Source organism: Arachis hypogaea, chromosome 19 (genome assembly GCF_003086295.3).
Source record: "Arachis hypogaea cultivar Tifrunner chromosome 19, arahy.Tifrunner.gnm2.J5K5, whole genome shotgun sequence".
Lineage (NCBI taxonomy): Eukaryota > Viridiplantae > Streptophyta > Magnoliopsida > Fabales > Fabaceae > Arachis > Arachis hypogaea.
The window spans coordinates 128,233,482-128,252,756 of record NC_092054.1 but is presented as its reverse complement, the minus strand read 5'-3'; positions in this window follow the sequence as shown (position 1 = coordinate 128,252,756).

Genomic DNA, 19,275 nt, shown 5'->3' with positions numbered 1-19,275 from the left:
TACTGATTTATTCCAAGACTGAAGAAGAGCATGCGGAACACTTGAGGACCGTGTTGCAGATTCTAAAGGAGAAGAAACTCTATGCAAAACTGTCGAAGTGTGAGTTTTGGAAGAGTGAGGTGAAGTTTTTGGGCCATGTGGTGAGTAAGAAGGGAATAGCCGTAGATCCAACTAAGGTGGAGGCTGTGATGGATTGGAAGCAACCAACCACCGTAACAGAGATAAGGAGTTTTCTGGGTTTAGCTGGCTATTACCGAAGGTTTATCAAAGGCTTTTCACAGATAGCTTTGCCAATGACAAAGTTAACCCGCAAAGACACTCCGTTTGTTTGGACTCCTGAGTGCGAGGAGAGCTTTCAGACATTGAAGAAAAAGTTGACCACTGCACCTGTGTTAGTGTTACCCGAGCCGAATGAGCCATTTGAGGTGTATTGTGATGCCTCATTGAAGGGTCTAGGGTGCGTGCTAATGCAGCATCGTAATGTGGTGGCGTATGCCTCACGACAGTTGAGACCTCATGAAGTTAATTACCCTACGCACGATTTGGAACTCGCTGCGGTTGTGTTTGCCTTGAAGGTGTGGAGGCATTATCTCTATGGGGTTAAGTTCCAAGTTTTCTCTGATCATAAGAGCTTGAAGTATCTCTTTGATCAGAAAGAGCTCAATATGAGGCAGAGGAGGTGGATGGAATTGTTGAAGGACTACGACTTTGAGTTGAATTACCATCCGGGAAAGGCGAACGTAGTGGCGGATGCGTTAAGTCGGAAGTCGTTATATGCGGCTTGGATGATGCTTCAAGAGGAGAAGTTGCTCAAGGGATTTGAGAGTCTGAAAATCGGTGCTCGAGAAGTATCCGGAACCTTGTGTTTGAGCCGATTAGAGATCTCAAGTGACTTTAAGTCCGAACTCCTAAAGGCTCATCAAAATGATGAAGCTTTATGGAAGGTGTTACCAGCTATTGAGCAAGGAAAACGGTGGAGAGTATCGGAAGAAAAAGATGGGTTATGGAGATTCAAGGGTAGAATCATTGTGCCTGATGTTGGCACTTTGAGGCAAGATATTCTAAAGGAGGCACACAAAAGCGGATTCTCCATTCACCCGGGAAGTACTAAGATGTACCATGATTTAAAGGCGATGTTTTGGTGGCCGGGTATGAAGAATGATGTGGCGGAATATGTATCAAGGTGCTTAACTTGTCAAAAGGTAAAGATTGAACATCAAAGACCTTCCGGGATGTTGCAACCTTTAGAGATTCCACAATGGAAGTGGGAAAGTATTGCAATGGACTTTGTGTCGGGATTGCCAAGGACTAGGGCTGGTTTTGATGCTATTTGGGTGATTGTGGACCGACTGACGAAGTCAGCTCACTTTTTACCCATTCGGATGACTTACACCCTTGAGGAGCTAGCACGGTTATACATAAAGGAGATTGTGAGACTTCATGGTGTACCTGCTACTATAATCTCTGATAGAGATCCTCGTTTCACTTCAAGGTTTTGGGGTGCATTTCAGAAAGCTTTTGGAACCCGATTAAGCTTGAGCACGGCTTACCATCCTCAAACAGATGGTCAATCTGAGAGGACGATCCAAACACTAGAGGATATGTTGAGAGCTTGTGTTTTGGACCAACCGGTGAGTTGGGATCGGTATATGCCATTAGTGGAGTTTGCATACAATAATAGCTATCATGCGAGCATCGGAATGGCTCCGTATGAGGCCTTGTATGGGAGGAAATGTCAATCTCCGCTATGTTGGTATGAAGCTGGAGAGAAAAGCTTGTTAGGGCCGGAGATGATAGCTGAGACTACTGAACAAGTCAAGAAAATCCGTGACAGGATGCTTACGGCGCAGAGTCGTCAAAAGAGTTACGCCGATCAGAGGCGAAAGCCCTTAGAATTTGAGGAAGGAGATCATGTTTTCCTTAAGGTTACTCCGACTACGGGAGTAGGTAGGGCAATTAAGGCAAAGAAGTTGAATCCTCGATACATTGGTCCATTTCAAATCCTGGAGAGGATTGGACCGGTGGCGTATCGGATGGCTCTACCACCTCATCTTTCGAACCTGCACGACGTGTTTCACGTGTCGCAGCTTCGGAAGTACACTCCTGATGCTAGCCATGTGTTGGAACCTGAGTCGGTTCAGTTGAGGGAAGATTTGACGCTTCCAGTGGCTCCAGTCAGAATTGATGATACTAGCATCAAACGGTTGCGTGGAAAAGAGGTTTCATTGGTCAAAGTGGCATGGAGTCGAGGCGGTGTTGAGGAACACACTTGGGAACTTGAGTCGGAGATGCGAACGGATTATCCGCATTTATTCTCAGGTAATTGCATTTGAATTTTGTGGGCAAAATTCCCAATTAGGTGGGTAGAATGTAAAACCCGGTTAATTAACGGCTAATTAACCCATAAATGAGAATTTATTCTAGAAAGCCCAAAATGCGATTTTTGTGGCTAAATGTGATAGAGGAGATTGAGACGAGAATTTTGGTACCAATTTTATAGAATTCGGACCAAGATTGGACCGAACGGGCTAAACCGGGCCAATTGGACCCAAAGTGGGCCCTTGGCCCAACATAACTTAACCAAAACCCTAGTTTTCAGCACTCTCTCTCCTCATTTGTTACACACACAAGCTGAAATTAGAGAGAAAAGGAGGAAGAACACTCTCTCAAGTTCTCTCCTTTGCTTAATCTTCAAACCACCATAACTTTTGATCTAGAGCTTCGATTGCCGCCCCGTTTGCGGCCACGCGTTCACCGCGGAGAGCTCTACAAAACCCATACAACCAATCTTGAGGTAAGCCACAAGTTTCTGTTCGAAATCTCAGCCCCTATTTTCGAGTTTCATGGGTGAAATGTTGAGATTTTGGGTTCTTTGATGTTATAGGACCCAACTCTCTTGAAGGAGAAGGTTAATCTTGTCTCCTTGGACCTTGGGTGTGGTAAAATTCTCAACCCTAGTGTATTTTGTTGTTTTATGATGCTTGGGTTTTGAGATGTTGTGTATGGGTATGATGGTTGTGGCTTAGGTTGTGTATATGTGAATATTGGAGCTTGATTGGTGATTTTGAAAAGCTTGGAAAGGGTTTGGTGGTGAAAAATCTGTTCTTGGAGGTGTTGAGGCCTTGAGAGCTTGTGGATAAGTGGTTTGGAAGTGCTCCGGTGGAGCTTGGGAAAATCGGCTAAGGTATGGTTTCGGTTTCCCGTATCTAATATGTAATGTGGTAGGAAATACTTAGGCTAGAGGCCCTAAGATAGGCATTGAATGGTTGATGTTGTTGAATGATTGAGATATATGATGTGGTCATATATGTGATGATGATTATTGATGCCTTGATGGTATGATGTATGAGAAATATGCATGTTGTGTTATATGCTTGATGATTGGTTATGGTTGAATTGTGGGTTGAACCATGTTGATGGTGAGTATGATATTGATTGTGTAAAATGATGATTTATTGGAATTGTTGTTGTTGAGATTTGGCATGAGGAAGAGTATATGATATGTCAATATGCTTGAGTTTGAGCCACTTGGGTGAAGTGGGTTAGAATGGTGAGATAGTGTTTTTGTAAAATGTGGTAAAGTCTCAATGTGTGAGTTGATGAGGCTTGATGTTGAATTTGACATATATTGATTGATTTCAAAGAGAAGGGATGAAAATGGCATGTTTTGATTGATTTTGAAAAGAGTTGGAAATGGCTTGTTTTGAAAATGGCACTTTGTGGTTTTTATGAAAAACATGGTTTTTGGGCATACTTTGGTGGGACATAACTTGGACTACGGATCTCTGTTTTGTGTCAAATCTATTTAGAAATGAAATTGGATCCGGGATGTCCATGCCGTTCGAAGAACGGGTGAAAAACGATTTAAAATGAGAAAGTTATGTCCGTTGGAAGATTGGGGTTTAAATTGGTGAATTCTGCAGCTTTTAACTTAGAAAAATTTTAGCAGAATGACCCCTTGCGCGTGAGCGCACTTGGCGCGTGCGCGCCGTTCTTCCCGAAAATGCCATCCACGCGTGAGCTTGATGTGCGCGGGCGCGCCGATGGTGCTGCACCCAATGCCCAGCCATTTTCCAGAGAGTTATGCCAGAACTGTGCCAGTGTTGTACCTGGGGCATGAGAACACCCACGCGTACGCGTGGTTGACGCTTGCCCGTCGATTGGCAAATGTTTAATCCACGCGTTAGCGTGCATGACGCTTGCGCGTCGATGAAGTTTTGAGGCCATTCACGCGTGCGCGTGGAGTGCGCGTACGCGTGGAGTGCGCGTACGCGTGGACCTGTTTTCATCCCAAAGTTGATTTTTGAGTTTTAAAAGCCAAATTTCATACTTCTAAGCCTCCGATCTCACCACTTATATCTTAAATCATTATGATATGCCTAGCTATGAGAGAAGGAGCTAGTGGATGTGGTAACTTGCGAGTGAAGCAAGGGAAATGAATAATCAATGAGGATCATTGATGATTATGTGAGATGTGGAGGATGGTGGTGGAAGTGCTTGTTATGCCATTGGCCGAAGGGCCGTAATTGTTTATGAATTGGCTGGTTCTGGATTGAACCGTGAGCCGGAATAGCTGTGTATGCTATGGATATTGGCTGGTTATGGATTTAACCGTGAGCCGGAATGGCTGATATGGATGTTGATCCATGGATGAGAATTCATGCATGTTTATGCTGAATTATTGATAATTGTGATTTGCACTTCCACTATCGGAGTTACGAGTTCCCTGGGTAGTAGCAATGGCTAGCCACCACGTGCTCCAGGTTGAGACTTGATACTCTTTTGACCCTATGTCATAAGTGTGGCCGGGCACTGTGAAAGACCCGGATGAGCTCGCCCCCGTATATATTCACCAGTGAGGGTGATGGATATAGATCATGATTATGATCAAGTTTATGATGAGTATAACTCGAGTTGGGGATGCATGACAGAGGGACAGTCCAATGGTTAGCTACCAGGACTTGTCGGGTTGGCTCTATAACCGACGGATGATATCATCAGCCACTAGGGACAGGCATTCATCATATGCATACTATATGAATTGTTTGAGATTGCCTATTTGACTGCATATAACTTGCTAATTGTCTAAATGCCTTACTTGCTCCTATTTGTATATTTCTTATTTGATATAACTGTGTTTGCTACATTATATCCTGCTGGTGGTTGGGAGGTTTGAAGGAATTGGAAAGGGAAGTATTAGTTAGTCTGAAGAATCTCTAGTCAGATGCCCTTTTTATGGTTTAGCTTGTTTATAAGCTTGGATATTATCTGGAGGAAGTTCCAGGATTGCCTTTGGCTTTCCTCCATTACTATGTATTATATATGTGGAAGCTGTTACCATGCTGGGGACCTTTGGTTCTCACCCATGCGGGTTTTGTGGTTTTCAGATGCAGGACGTGAGGTTTCCCGCTGAGGCATGCTGGAGACTTCTATACTTGCGAAGATCCTTTGTTCTCAGGGCTATGTTTTGGTTTATATGTTTTGCTTAGATACTTTTATCTCCATTAAATAATACAAACTGTGATGACTCCTCTCATGGGAGATTTTGGAGAATAGGTTTTATGTATTTGTGTCCCTTTGGGTTTCCTTTGGGATTTTCCTTATTTCTATCATATGTATATTGTTATGCTCGGACCGGTTATCTTCGCAGCCGGATCTTGAGTCTTGATATTCCTGTTTTTGACACTCCTTTGTATATATATAATTCTCGCGTTGGTTATCCTTGTTCGTAACGTTATCGATCGGAGTGTTGCGCTTTCGAGTTGCGGTTTTTGTTTACCCCTTTTTTCTACAAAGGCTCCTAGTCATAATCAATTATTCATACTACTATACGTACTAAATTTTTATTTTAGAGGTCGTAATACCTTGCCATCTCTGAATTATGACTTAAGCATAAGACTCTGCATGGTAGGGTGTTACATTTTTCACTAAAACCTATGAGAACATAATAAAATTTAAACAAAACATATCAAAAACTATATGAAAATGATGCCAAAAAGCATATAAAATATCGCTCATCAGTATGGTCAGTTAAGGTTCCCCTAACTAATTTTAAAGAAGCAAGCAATATTGCTAATACCATAGATGCTGTACCCTAAAAATAAACCAAAGAAGATTAGTCATTAAGTAACCTCAAATAGAATAAGCAACTGCATTAACATTTGCTACCTAAATATCATCATTGAAAACAAGATGAGATGAACTATATTTTGCAAGCAGACTGAACGTATTATGATTCACGAAGTCTTCAAACTGAAGATGAACGAGCAAAATCAAGAAAACATTTGAAAATAATCCAGATATTGGAGTGTTGAATCTGATATACCAACAGTCATTAAACTTTTCGACCGAAGATTCACGAATTGGAATGCAAACCATACAATGCTTGAGTTAATTCTAAGATCTAAAACATTTCTCAGAGTCCAATGTCTTAATTAATAAATTTAAACCCTATATTATGAATTCAGTGAGAAGAAATTTATCCAATATTGAAAACACAGGGTTGATGTTTAGACATTAGAGTAGCGAAATCAAAACCCTAAAACACTGATGACAAGAATAAAAATTGAATACCTTGTCAGAAGTGTTGTTTGATCATCTCTGCTATTTCCTTCTCAGCTTGCTGCTTCTGTTTCTCTGACCTCTCTCTCCCATTTCTGCGCACAAAAAAATCGTCGGAATCGGCCTTTGAAGAAGGAGAAGGAGAAAGGGAAGGGAAGGGGAAAGATACCTTGATGTAGACATTCTCTTTGGCCTGCTCTTCTTCGCTGACAACCCTACCTTTGTCGCTGTAGAAGCGAGAGAAAGCACCGTGAGATTTTGAGTCCAAAAGACAACAGCGACGACGTCAAAGCTGGAGAAGGCGAGATGATGGCTGTGAGTCTAGAAGATGATGGCGACGGCATCGAGATTGGATAAGACAATGACTGTTTGAGGGGGAAAAGTGTAGCTCAGTAACTATTTGAGGTGAGAACGGTGACTGGTGAGGGTGAGTTAGGGTTAGTGAGGATAGAATAATTCAGTAAATATTTTAAATTAGCGACCGATTTAGTGACTGATTAGTTATAAAGTTATTATACCGCGGTCACTAAATCGGTGGCTATTTTAATTATTAGCATCCGATTTAGCGACCACCAGTTTCATGACCAATATTTTTTAGCTTATTTTTCTATTAGTTGCAAAATCGGTCACTAAATTAAAAAATAGCAACCGATTTTGTGACCAACAATCCCAAGCATTAGTTTCTCATTTCGGTTGCTAATTCGGTCGCTAAGTTAAAAAATAGCGATCGATTTTATGTTACTTGTATAAAAACCTTACAGATCTGATGGTTGTAGTAAGGTAAATTGGTTGTTTGTAGTAATTTCAGAGCTTTTATACGGTAATGATAATGTAGATGCTTTTACAACCTGTGACATAGTCATAGGCCTTACTGATAATGTTTTTGTTGGTAAAAGAGTAATCTGTAAATCCTTTTCTTGTTTTTGGTCAAAAGGCTGACCATAATCTTCACTAGAAGCTGTTTTTTGATTCACTGTTTCCCTGCAAAAATTCTTGAGTAAGAAAGTCAGGAAGCGAATTTAATTCACCTTTTATGTGTTCAATGGTAAAATAAAAACATGATAGAATAGCTTGCCATCTTGCAAATATTTGTTTTGAAACTAGATTTTAACATCATTTTTAAAAACGCTAGGAAGTGCTTTACAATCTATTCTTATTATAAATGTTTTATCACTACTACATAATTGATTTTTACTAACATTTAAAAAATGTTACTAAATCATATTAAAATGTTACCCATGTATATTAGTAACATTTTAACAAATGCTAAATATACCCTATGTTACTAAATAGTTTTACTAACATTCTTCTAAAGATTTAATAATATTTAGTAAAAATATTACAAAAGATATTCTATAGCAATATTATAAGAAATGTTACAATAGACATTTCTTGGTAACACTTAGAGAAATGTTACAATAGATATTTTTTGTAACACTTAGAAAAATGTTATCATAGATATTTTGTGTAACACTTAAAAAATATTACAATAGATATTTTATGTAACACTTGAAAAAATGTTACCATAAATATTTTTGTAACACTTGGAAAAATGTTACGATAGATATTTTTTGTAACACTTAAAAAATGTTACAAAAGATCTTTAGTAATATTTTTTTAGTTATATTATACTATTTTTTATTTTATATTATACACAATATAAATATACTAAAATTAATTATCACAACATGAATTCACAAATTCACAATAAAATTTTTATAGCCTCTTTTATTAATCAATAATCATTGTACAAGTTTGCTTCATGATGCAAATAAAATAAGAAAAAAATACTTATAGCACTTAAACTCTATATATATATATATATAAAAGAAAAGTGATACACAAGTACATAAAACATGAGTAATTGGCAATCTGAACTATGAAGCACTAACTTAGTCTCCCCAGCTTCCTGCAGCACGCAGAGACCAGAAACCTGCAAAAAACCCATCACTACCTTCTTATGCAATTGAACATATTAAGACAAAAACAACATAGAGTCACCTATACATATGTTCCACTTGTCAAACACATGTACTGTGATAAGGGGAAACTTTTGACATATAACATACAACATTTTGTGCATTCCTTCCATATACATAGAGGATAAGAAAAAAATTGCAGATCTTAAGGTTATGTCAAAATAGACCATGTGAAGAAATGTAACAAAAAAAGACAAGGATAATTTCTGCCAAAGATGCAAACCCGGATGACATCTAAGATATCAGGAAGTTGACTCTTTGATTCGTCAACAGGTCCTGTAATTCAAATAGTATTATATATCTAGTTCAAGCGACATCAATTTAAACACAACAAAAAAATAACTAGAAAGGAAACCAAATATACCAAGTAATACAAATAAGTGGTGTGCTGGAGCATCTGCCATCAACTGCAAATCATTTGGAGAATTTTTGTAATGTGAAGCAACATACAAGGCCATCATTCGCTGCAAGAATATCAATATATTAGTATAACAAATAAATACAGGCATAATTATTTATCATTCTATCCAAAATCATCAGATAATTCTGGTTTTTACCTGCAAAAATAATTCACTATCTTTGTGGTAGGAAAATAGGGTGTCCCGATTAACATAGTATAGATCACACTCACTGAGTAGAGGTAACCTAATTGCAGAATGAAGAACCATAAGTAGAAAGGAAAAAAGGAAGTTTCCAATATGGTATGAAAAACACTGGTTATAACCTGCTAAGATTAGGGATGGCACTTGAAACATCTAAGCATAGCAGAGTGTTAAGCCAATTCTCTATGGGATCCCCAGAAGCATATCTGATGGACTCATTCAGTTCTATTTTCTTAAATAGAGAACCTGAAAGATAGAACTCATAATTTAGCAATAACAAGCATGCACTTCTAAAAAATGGTAACCAAGATATAATGAGTTGTGTTAAAAAACTGTTACAGGATTCTCACAATTCAACAAAATAGTTATTAATAAAGGGATTGAAAGTATGAAATTACCCAGAACGAAGAAAATCATAGAGTTGACATATCTCCATCAGAATCTGAAATCAATGGAAGAAGGAAGTGATAGCAGCAAACACAACAACAAGAAGCCGACCAAGAGAAAAGCAGTGTTCACCAAAGTGGATAAGCTCAAACCTGGTACCACCGGTCACACCTTGGTCGCTAATGTTTTATCTTCAAACACTGTTCTCCACAAAGGAAGACCCACCCCTTCTTCTGTTCGCCCCACTCTCATCACCAAGTGCCTCATCAGCGACGAAACCGGCATCATCATCTTCACCGCTCGCAACCAACAAGGTCTTCATTTCACTACCTTTCTAGACTTGATCAACATCCGTCATCATAAAGCTTGTGCTAACCTGGGAAAGAAAATTACATGAAGACCGTCGATAATGGATCTCTTTCCCACATCTTGCATATCACATATTTGTCTAAAACGAACATTTTAACAACACATACATTGAAGGCAGTTATAATCATTCACATATTCTGCAGCTACAATACATAAAATAGAATGGCAGCCAATAAGATTTGATAGGTCTTGCTCAATATGATTGATTCCTGAACCACATTTCCCAGGAGGCAAAAGTAGTTCTCCTTTAGAAATATAACTAAGAAAAAAATCACCATAATAATGTAAATGAACAAGCAGAAATCAGCATTAAAAGAATACCTTAGCTGCCCGGCAAATTCTCAAGTAATTGTCTAAAAGCTTCATGGCCTGTTCTTTTTCCTCTCTTCTAATAGCAAAGACCACTTCAGGATTAGCCTGAGATGCTGGTAACTTCCCTATTGCTCAAAGATACCAAGTTTAAACCAATCAAATTCATGGGATACCAACTTGGAAATGGAATCTGCATTGTATTTGTACCGTGTTATGTGAGACTGCATTTGGGACCTTGGAATCAATCCGCTTAGAAATTAGATCACAATCCATTTAGTCCTTGAGAAATCAAAATGGCTTACATAGTCTTTGATAATTGAAAATGTTATTTATATAAGCCCATTCACGAGTCCCTATAAAGCACTAATGTCTCCAATTTTATTAATTTCCAGTGGCTAAGCTGAGCATTTTTATTCCTTTAGTTACTAATGTGTTTGTGTTTTCTATTTATGGATGAGTTACTCCTAGAAACTATATTGGTTTGGGTTTTGCCTTAATTGGATTAAATGGATGTAGATTAGTAGGCTCATGAGTCATGACTCAATTTGCTAGCCCTAGTATAACTTGTTCTATCCAAGGATGTGAACACTAAAGATGGTATCCTCATCAAACAATTTCTGGGACTGTCTGAAGATGCATGAGTAATGATATATATGATAACAAGTGAGAAAAATATGATGCACATGAACATTGTATAAAAAAAATTAATCTTTTTCTCCCCATTGTCATTCTTTTCTTCATTCACGAAAGATAATGTTGAATGGAAGCACATTCACCAAAATGAATAATAAATCAAATTAATCTTCAACTTTATTAATGAGATATTTTATTCAATGAAATCAAAGCACCAAATTAAATTAGTAGCTAATTTGATGTGTATAGCTAACATGCTTGGTTAAACTATGGATGAAGACTTACATGTAGTAGTAGTTGTACATGAGTTTGGTTTTGTGCTCCCTTGATTTCCACTAAATTTATTCTGCATCCAATTGAGGAACTGCAAAAATAATTCATACAAATCTATCATATCATTTTTACATCAATAAAATTTAGTAAAAAAGTTTAGATTCAAGGCTTCGGAAATTTGTTAAATAATTGTGCTACAACAAACGAACATTTTAAGTAAAGTTGGTTCAAGAGACAATCAATTTCTTTGAAGAAATTAATATAAAAAAAAAGAGTGATGCAAGCAAACACATAGTATCCTTTCACACTAGATAAGCTGTTTAATCTCTCAGTGAACGTTTTCACTCTATGATTGGAGTACAGGTCTCCAATTCATGCCACAAGAAATCATTGTAATACTAGTATAATGCTACTTAAATTCAAATAAACAATTTAATTAAAACCTAAATTCAAAACCTAACTACTAAATAATCAATTAAAAACCTAAATTAACTAATAATTATACAATAAATTAATTACAGATTAATTATCAAGTAAAGATTAAAGAGGATTGAAGGAGCAAGAAGATAACTGAACAAAAGAACTGAAACTCACCAAGCCGTGGGATGAGCAAACGATGAAATCGGCGAGAGATGACTGCGCAGTGAGAAGACGATGGCGTAGGTAAGAAGAGGACAGCACAACGGCAGTGCAGGTGACGAGAGAATGAAATAGAGGCGTGAAATTAAGTATGCATGATTCAGATCTGGATCAAAGTCAATAAGAGATGAGAAATTGAAGAACAAAGTGATTCAAATTGCGATTGAGAAGAGAAAAAATGCTAACCAAAATTGAGAAGAGAATCTGAATCTGGAAAAGGATTCAGATTGCGATTGGGATCGAGGAAGAAGATGAAGTGCAGAGGAAGGAGATGCGATGGAACTTGGAACTTGGAAGTGGTTTTCTCCATTGTGAAGAATGTAAAAGAGATTAAAAAATGATGTCTTAGTATAATTTTCACATGTTTACATATGTGGTAACATTTAGATCTAGTTTTTCTTTTTTTTTTCAAGAAAAAATATATTTTTTAACATTTATTTATAAATGTTACTAAAAGTATAATTTTATTAATATAGCTAACATTTTAAAAAATGTTAGATAAAAAGTGTTAGCAAATATCTAAATTCTAGTAGTGTGTTGAATAAATCTTCTTGAAATTTTTTGACACATAATACAATAACTAATATTTTTTTTTGACGGTTGCATAATTTTTTTGTGCATTATTCCACATACCTGAGTGATATTTTACAACTTGTTCTTTTGAGCTATTAAGAGGTACTTGTTTAAGAATTCCTCCATATCCTAGTTCTGAGGCATCCGTCTCTACTATTAGGGATGCTAATAGGTCTAATATGCTTGTACATGAAATTTCTTTTACTAAATTTTTTATCTTTATTATTATAGAAGCCATTTCATTTGTCCATGGAGATGGATTTTTCCTTAATCTCTTATAAAGAGGTTCACATGTGACTCTTATTCTTGGTAAGAATTCAGCTACATAATTTAGACATCCTAAAACAATTTGTAATTATTTTTTGTTAGTTATTTCATTTGAAAATTTATCTGCAAATTCAATGGCCCTTTTAATAGGAACCATAGTCCCTTGATAGATTTCATATCCTAAAAATCTTACTTTAGTTATAAAAATTTTCATTTTCTTTTGTGATAAAAATAATCCTTGTTCCCTTATAATATTCATAAATTTTTCTAGATGATGTATATGCTGATTTATTCCTTTTGAATATACTAATACATCGTTAAGATATACTATAGTAAATTCTATATGAATGTAAAAATATTTTATCTGCAAATTCAATGGCCCTGGTTATAAATGATATAAATTTGTATTCGGGTAGCAATGATGATTTATTTTTAAAATACTTGTAAGTCAGACTGGCTTCTTTTGGGAAAAAGTCTTGTAATGGTCCAAAGGTCTGAAACCATGATTGGAACCACTTTGAAAACTGTAATGATATTCTTTTTTTGAACAAGATAAACCAAGAGTGAGGGCTTGGTGCCAGGTATAACATGAGATTCCAAGCTTCTTGATAATCATAGTAAGTATAATTTTGGGGTTCAAACTTTAATGAAAAACTCTTAGATTGATATGGGAGTAGTTCCTACTCTTGTAAGGATAATATCTTCATGATTTTTATTATCGAATAAATAGGCTGTTTGGTATTGGGATCCTTATAATGTGTTAATTCGATAAATCCTATATCTACTAATATGAATTCATAAAATTTTTGGGTTTTTTGTGGGTTTATAGGAATGTAATGAAAAGTGTTTGGAAAAATGGTTTTGTATAAGGTTTTTCTATCTTTTTTGAACCAGTCTTTTTCAATGGTTAATATTCTAATGGGATTAAGTTTTTCATAATATGGAAACTATTTTTTTAATGGTTGGATTTTGTACTGATGGTTGTAGTAAGATAAATTTATTATTTGTAGTAATTTCAGAGCTTTTATACGGTAATGATGATGAAGACGCTTTTACAACCTGTGACATAGTCATAGGCTTTAATGATAATGTTTTTGCTAGTAAAGGAGTAATCTGTAATTGTTTTTCTTGTTTTTTGGTCAAAAGGCTAACCATAATCTTTACTGGAAGCTAATTTTTTATTCATTTTTCCCTGCAAAAATTCTTGTGTAAGAAAGTCAGGAAGCAAATTTAATTCACCTTTTATGTGTTCAATGGTAAAATCAAAACATGATAGAATAACTTGCCATCTTGTAAATATTTGTTTTGAAACCAGATTTTTAACATCATTTTTTAAAACGCTAGGAGTTGCTTTACAATCTATTCTTATTATAAATGTTTTATTGAATAAATATTCTTGGAATTTTGTGACACATAATACTATAGCTAATATTTCTTTTTTGACGGTTGCATATTTTTTTTGTGCGTTATTCCACACACCTGAGTGATATTTTACAACTTGTGTAAAATCCGGTCAAATTGTAATTAATTAAATAATAAATTAAATAAGAGCGAATATGGTTAGAAAATTTAGCAATCAGAATTTGATAATTTAAATATATTATTTGGACTCAGTGAATTTTTCTGAGTCGGAAAACATAGTTTTCTGAATAAAAACGTGCACTGGAAATTTGACCGGCAGTACCGGCTGCGATCAATCCAGTACCGTGGCTAAGAAAATTAATTAGAAGTGAATAATTTTAAGAAAATAAGAATTTATAATTTGGGAAGATAGAAATATTTAAAATACGATTTAAAACTCTAATCTTAAAGGTTTTGACCCAAAAATTAGGCCAACGGGTTAAACCAAGTGAACCGGGCTCAAGTGGGCCTAAGACCTAACATATATATCGCCTTATTAAGCCATTTCAACATCACTTCTTCCCCCCATTCATGTGTCCACGGTGAGAGAGAAGAGAGAAAAGGGAAATCAAAACCCTAACTCTCTTTGATTTTCAAATCACCATAACTTGAGCTACGGAGCTCCGATTGACAAGCCGTTTACGGCCACGCATTGCTCTTCTCATCCTCTACAATTATATCCAAGTTTTGTGGTGATTATTCTACTTATCTCTTCCCAGTATTCGTTTTCCCCTTAAATTCGAGTTTGGTTATGGGTGTTGAGTAATTTTATGATTTTGGTTGTTTAGGAGTGCTCTAATATGAGCCATGGGTGATTTTCATCACAAACTTCAGTGAGTTAAGGTAAAAAATCCTCCAAACCTTGTGATTTATCATTTTCATAAACTCTAGGTTGATTGTAAGTGTGAAATTGGTTATGTTAAAGTATTGGTTGATTTTAGTGCACAATTGGGAGGTTGGTTTTGCTTGTGGAGCTTTGGTGAGGCTTGGAGGTAAGGTTGGTGGAGACTTCCAAAGAAGAGGCTCAATTGGTTTGGCTCCAAGAGGTACGGTTTAAGTTTCATTTAAGTACCATGTGGTGTTATGAGGCTCAAACTTAAGGCTTCAGAGATATCTATTTTCCGGATTGACTTTTCTTACTAACTATTTTAATCATGCAAGATTCAATTCATGGCAAACTATATATGACTAAACCCTAATTCCTTAGACCTTTTTAGTCTACTCTAACTTTCATCAACCGCCAATTCCTTGGTCACTTAATTCCAATTAGAGGATGAAGTTCAATTCTAGTTTATGTGCCACAGAAACTCTAATTACCCAAATATAAAAGGATTATATGTCACGTATCCCATTAAGTCCAGATAATTAGAAATTTAGGAGAAATTGTTTTCAAGCTGTTGTTCAAGTAAAGAGCTTTTCCAAGTTATACAAGAACTCAATTAGAACAAGGGTCATACTTCCGTTCCACCCAAATTCATAAGATAAAGAACGAAAATAATTCTTGAAATAGAAACCAATAAATGAATTAAAATAGAAAAATAATAGTATCAATCTATACAATAGATAGAGCTCCTAACCTTAACAGTGGAGGTTTAGTTGCACATGGTGTAGAAAAAAAAACTAGGATTTTAAAAAACTGTAAATTTTCGAATGAGGTAGAAGAGAAGAGAGAGACCCGAAGGGATGATTCTTTTCCCTTTTATATCTAATCCTAATTAGTGTAAAATATATTTCCTAAAACTAGAATAATATATTTTCCTATTTTAAAATAAAATACAAATTCAATCAAAATTAATTTAGCTACTCGTACAAGCCCTTGGACGTACATGAGGACCACTGGAGTATTGAGGATCCACGCTGAACTTGGGGAATTTCAAGTTCAGCGTGGAGGAGGCAGTGTTGCTTCCATTGGTTTTCTCCTTGAGTCCACGTTGAACTTGAGCTTTTTCAAGTTCAGCGTGGGGTGATATGCGTTGGACTCCTTTGGTGCGTTGGACTTAACGCTGAACTTGAAAAAGGTCAAGGTTCAACGTGGAGGAGGCCGAGAATGCTGGAGAAGAAGTATGCACTACTATTATACATCGTTGGAAAGCTCTAGAAGTTAGCTTTCCAATGTCACTGGAATTACGTCAATTGGACCTCTGTAGCTCAAGTTAATTCTGTTTGAGTGCAAGGAAGTTGGAGTTGACAACATCATTCGCTTTCTTCCTTTTTTGCTACAAAATTCCGTCAAATCCATCCAAATGCTACCTGAAATAAACAGAAATTGCAAACAACTCAAAGTAGCATTCATAGTGGCTAAAGTTAATTAAATCTTGATTAAACTCAACAATTTAAATGCAATTTTACTAGAAAAAGATAGAGAAGATGCTCACGCATCAATGATGAAAGTAATGAACAAGGCTGTTGGTCGGCATTGGATGAATGATCGAGATCCTCGGAGATAAAGGAATCAGAGCGCGGCAACGGAAGCGGGCAGAGTAAAAAGACCTTGGGACTACTATGCCTTGGATAAAAAGGCAGACTATGCTCACGTACTCGTGGTGGCGGTTGGAATTTTCGAGGGCAAAAATTTCTATTAGGGGAGTAGAATGTAAAACTCGGTCAAACCATATTTAATTAAATAATAAATTAAATAGGAGCGAATATGGTTAGAAAATTTAGCAATCGGAATTTGATAATTTAAATATGATATTTGGACTCAGTGAATTTTTCTGAGTTGAAAAACACAGTTTTCTGAATAAAAATGCGCATTGAAAATTTGACCGACAGTACCGGCTGCGATCTGTCCGGTGCTGTGGCTGAGAAAATTAATTAGAAGTGAATAATTTTAAGAAAATAAGAATTATAACTTGGGAAGATAGAAATATTTAAAATACGATTTAAAACTCTAATCTTAAAGGTTTTAGTAAAAAAATTGGGCCCAAGTGAACCAGGCCCAAGTGGGCCCAAGACCCAACATATATATAGCCTTATTAAGCCATTTCAGCATCACTTCTTCTGTAAACCCTGCTAAAATCGATAAATAATTAGTCAATAATTAAATTTTAATTAGAAAAATAAAAAATATAAAACTAATATCAAAATAGGATAGAACTCGTCAAAACGAGAATTTCAATACCAAATTTGAAAATTTGGCCAAAAATTGGACCGGAAGAACTGAACCAGTTAAACCGGGCCCATGGGTCCAACCGAACCCATAATTAAAAGAAGCAAGCAGTTTTTTCTTCCCCATTTCGTGCAGCAACACCAAATAGATTGGGGAGAAGGGGAAACTCTATAACCCTCATCAAACACCCTAACCACCATAACTTCCCCGTTTGAGCTCCGATTGCTGCACCGTTCGCGGCCACGGATCTAACGCGTTGAGCTCTACATATCTATCGGATCAATTTTACCGGTAAGCTCCATTTTTGTTTCAGAATCTCCATCCTCTTTCTATTCTTGAAATTGAAACCCGATGGTGAGATTTTTCCAATTTTGATGTTCTAGGTTCGATTTAGCTTGTGGAGTTTACTGGGTTTGTGTTGCTACGCGTGTGGGAGCGGTAAGGTTGCCCTAATCTTAAATTTAATTTTTAATCCATTAGGTAAAATCTGAATTGGTAATATATGTGTGTATTAGGTATGAATTAAGTCCAAATATATGCATTTGAGGTTAAGAGTCAGTGTTTGAAGGCTTATGGGTGATTGAAGCTTGGTTTGTGGCTAGTTTCTTTAAGCGTTGGGGGCTTTGTTCTTGCTTGTGAGGCTTCCTTGGATGGAATAAAGTGATCGGCCAAGGTATGGTTTAGGTTTTGCGCGTTTAACATTTAAGGTGGTGTGAAAACTTAGGCTAGAAGAACCATAGGTTAAGTTGAATTGGTTAATTGTATTAAGTGATTAGTCTTGTGAGGTTGTTGAATAAATTGTGGATGAACATGTGTTAAAATTTATGAGGTGTTGAAGTTATTGAATGTGTGATCTTGAAATTGAGCTAGTGTTAGAAATTATGAGCATGAATTGTTGGTATTGAATTTGTGTTCTTGAAACCATTAATGAAGGGTTGATATATGTTAATGGAATTTAATTGATATATGTTGATAAAGGGTTGATACATGTGATGAAGGGTTAGTATATGTGAATAGTTAATATACGTAAATGAGCGGTTGTTTATATATGTGATGTATGTTGATATGTATTGGTGGTTAAGACTTGTTGGAGTAGGGAAAGGTAAATTGGAAGTGGTTGTTAATGAAATAAGTTTTATAATTGTATGACGTAGTTCTAGGATTGCCTTTGGCATTTCCAGGACCTTATTTATTATACGCGTGGCACCTTTACCATGCTGAGAACCTCTGGTTCTCATCCCATAATGTATTGTTGTTTTCAGATGCAGGTCGAGAGGCTCCTTGCTAAGCATCTGGATTTCTTGAAGCGGAGTAGTCCCTGGATTGTATTTGGGTTCTCAGTTTGTATATATATGTATATGTACTTAGCTTGCTCTCCAAGAATCTTGTTTATTTTGTTTCTCATAGAGTATACAGGAGAGTTAGGGGCTTGATTCTGTATTTTGGGTGTTGGGAGATATATATATATATATATATATATGTAAATATTCTTCGGCCAGCCTTGGCTTCACAAGCTGAGTCAGGAGCTAGTTCCTCTGTATTATTGGCACTCTTATGACTCTTTACTTATTCCTATCCTTAGCTTTAGGTTTCTTAGCACGCAAGTAATTCTATTCCTCGAGCGTTGCGCTTTTTATTTCGCAAATTTTTTTACCCATTTTTCAAGTCTCCTAGTTTATTATATTCTTTCTACTATTATAAGTATGTATTTTATTTTAGAGGTCGTAGCACCTCGCCACCTCTGTTTTACATCGTAGGTGTAAAGCTCTGTGTGGTAGGGTGTTACATTATGGTATCAGAGCAGTTCGTTCCTATAGAGCCTAAGGGACGGACTGACTATGCTTTTGAGCATACCCTAAGTTATGTTTACGTGATATTTAGGATATCTGACTGATAAACATAGCATAAGGTTCATGAGTTTGCATTTGGAACTTTGAAATGCTAGGGTTACAATATTGAGACTGATCACCTTAATATCAATGGTTTGGTGTGAACAACGACCAATGTCGACTCGCGAATCCGAGCGAGGTAACTGGAGGAAATATCCTAGGACCGAACTCCTATACGAGAGAGTTTTTGAGACTATTCTTGAAGATGTACCAGAACTACTGCCTTAAAGAGAACGAGAGTTTATGATAGACTTACTGCCGAAAGCCAAATTAGTGTTGAT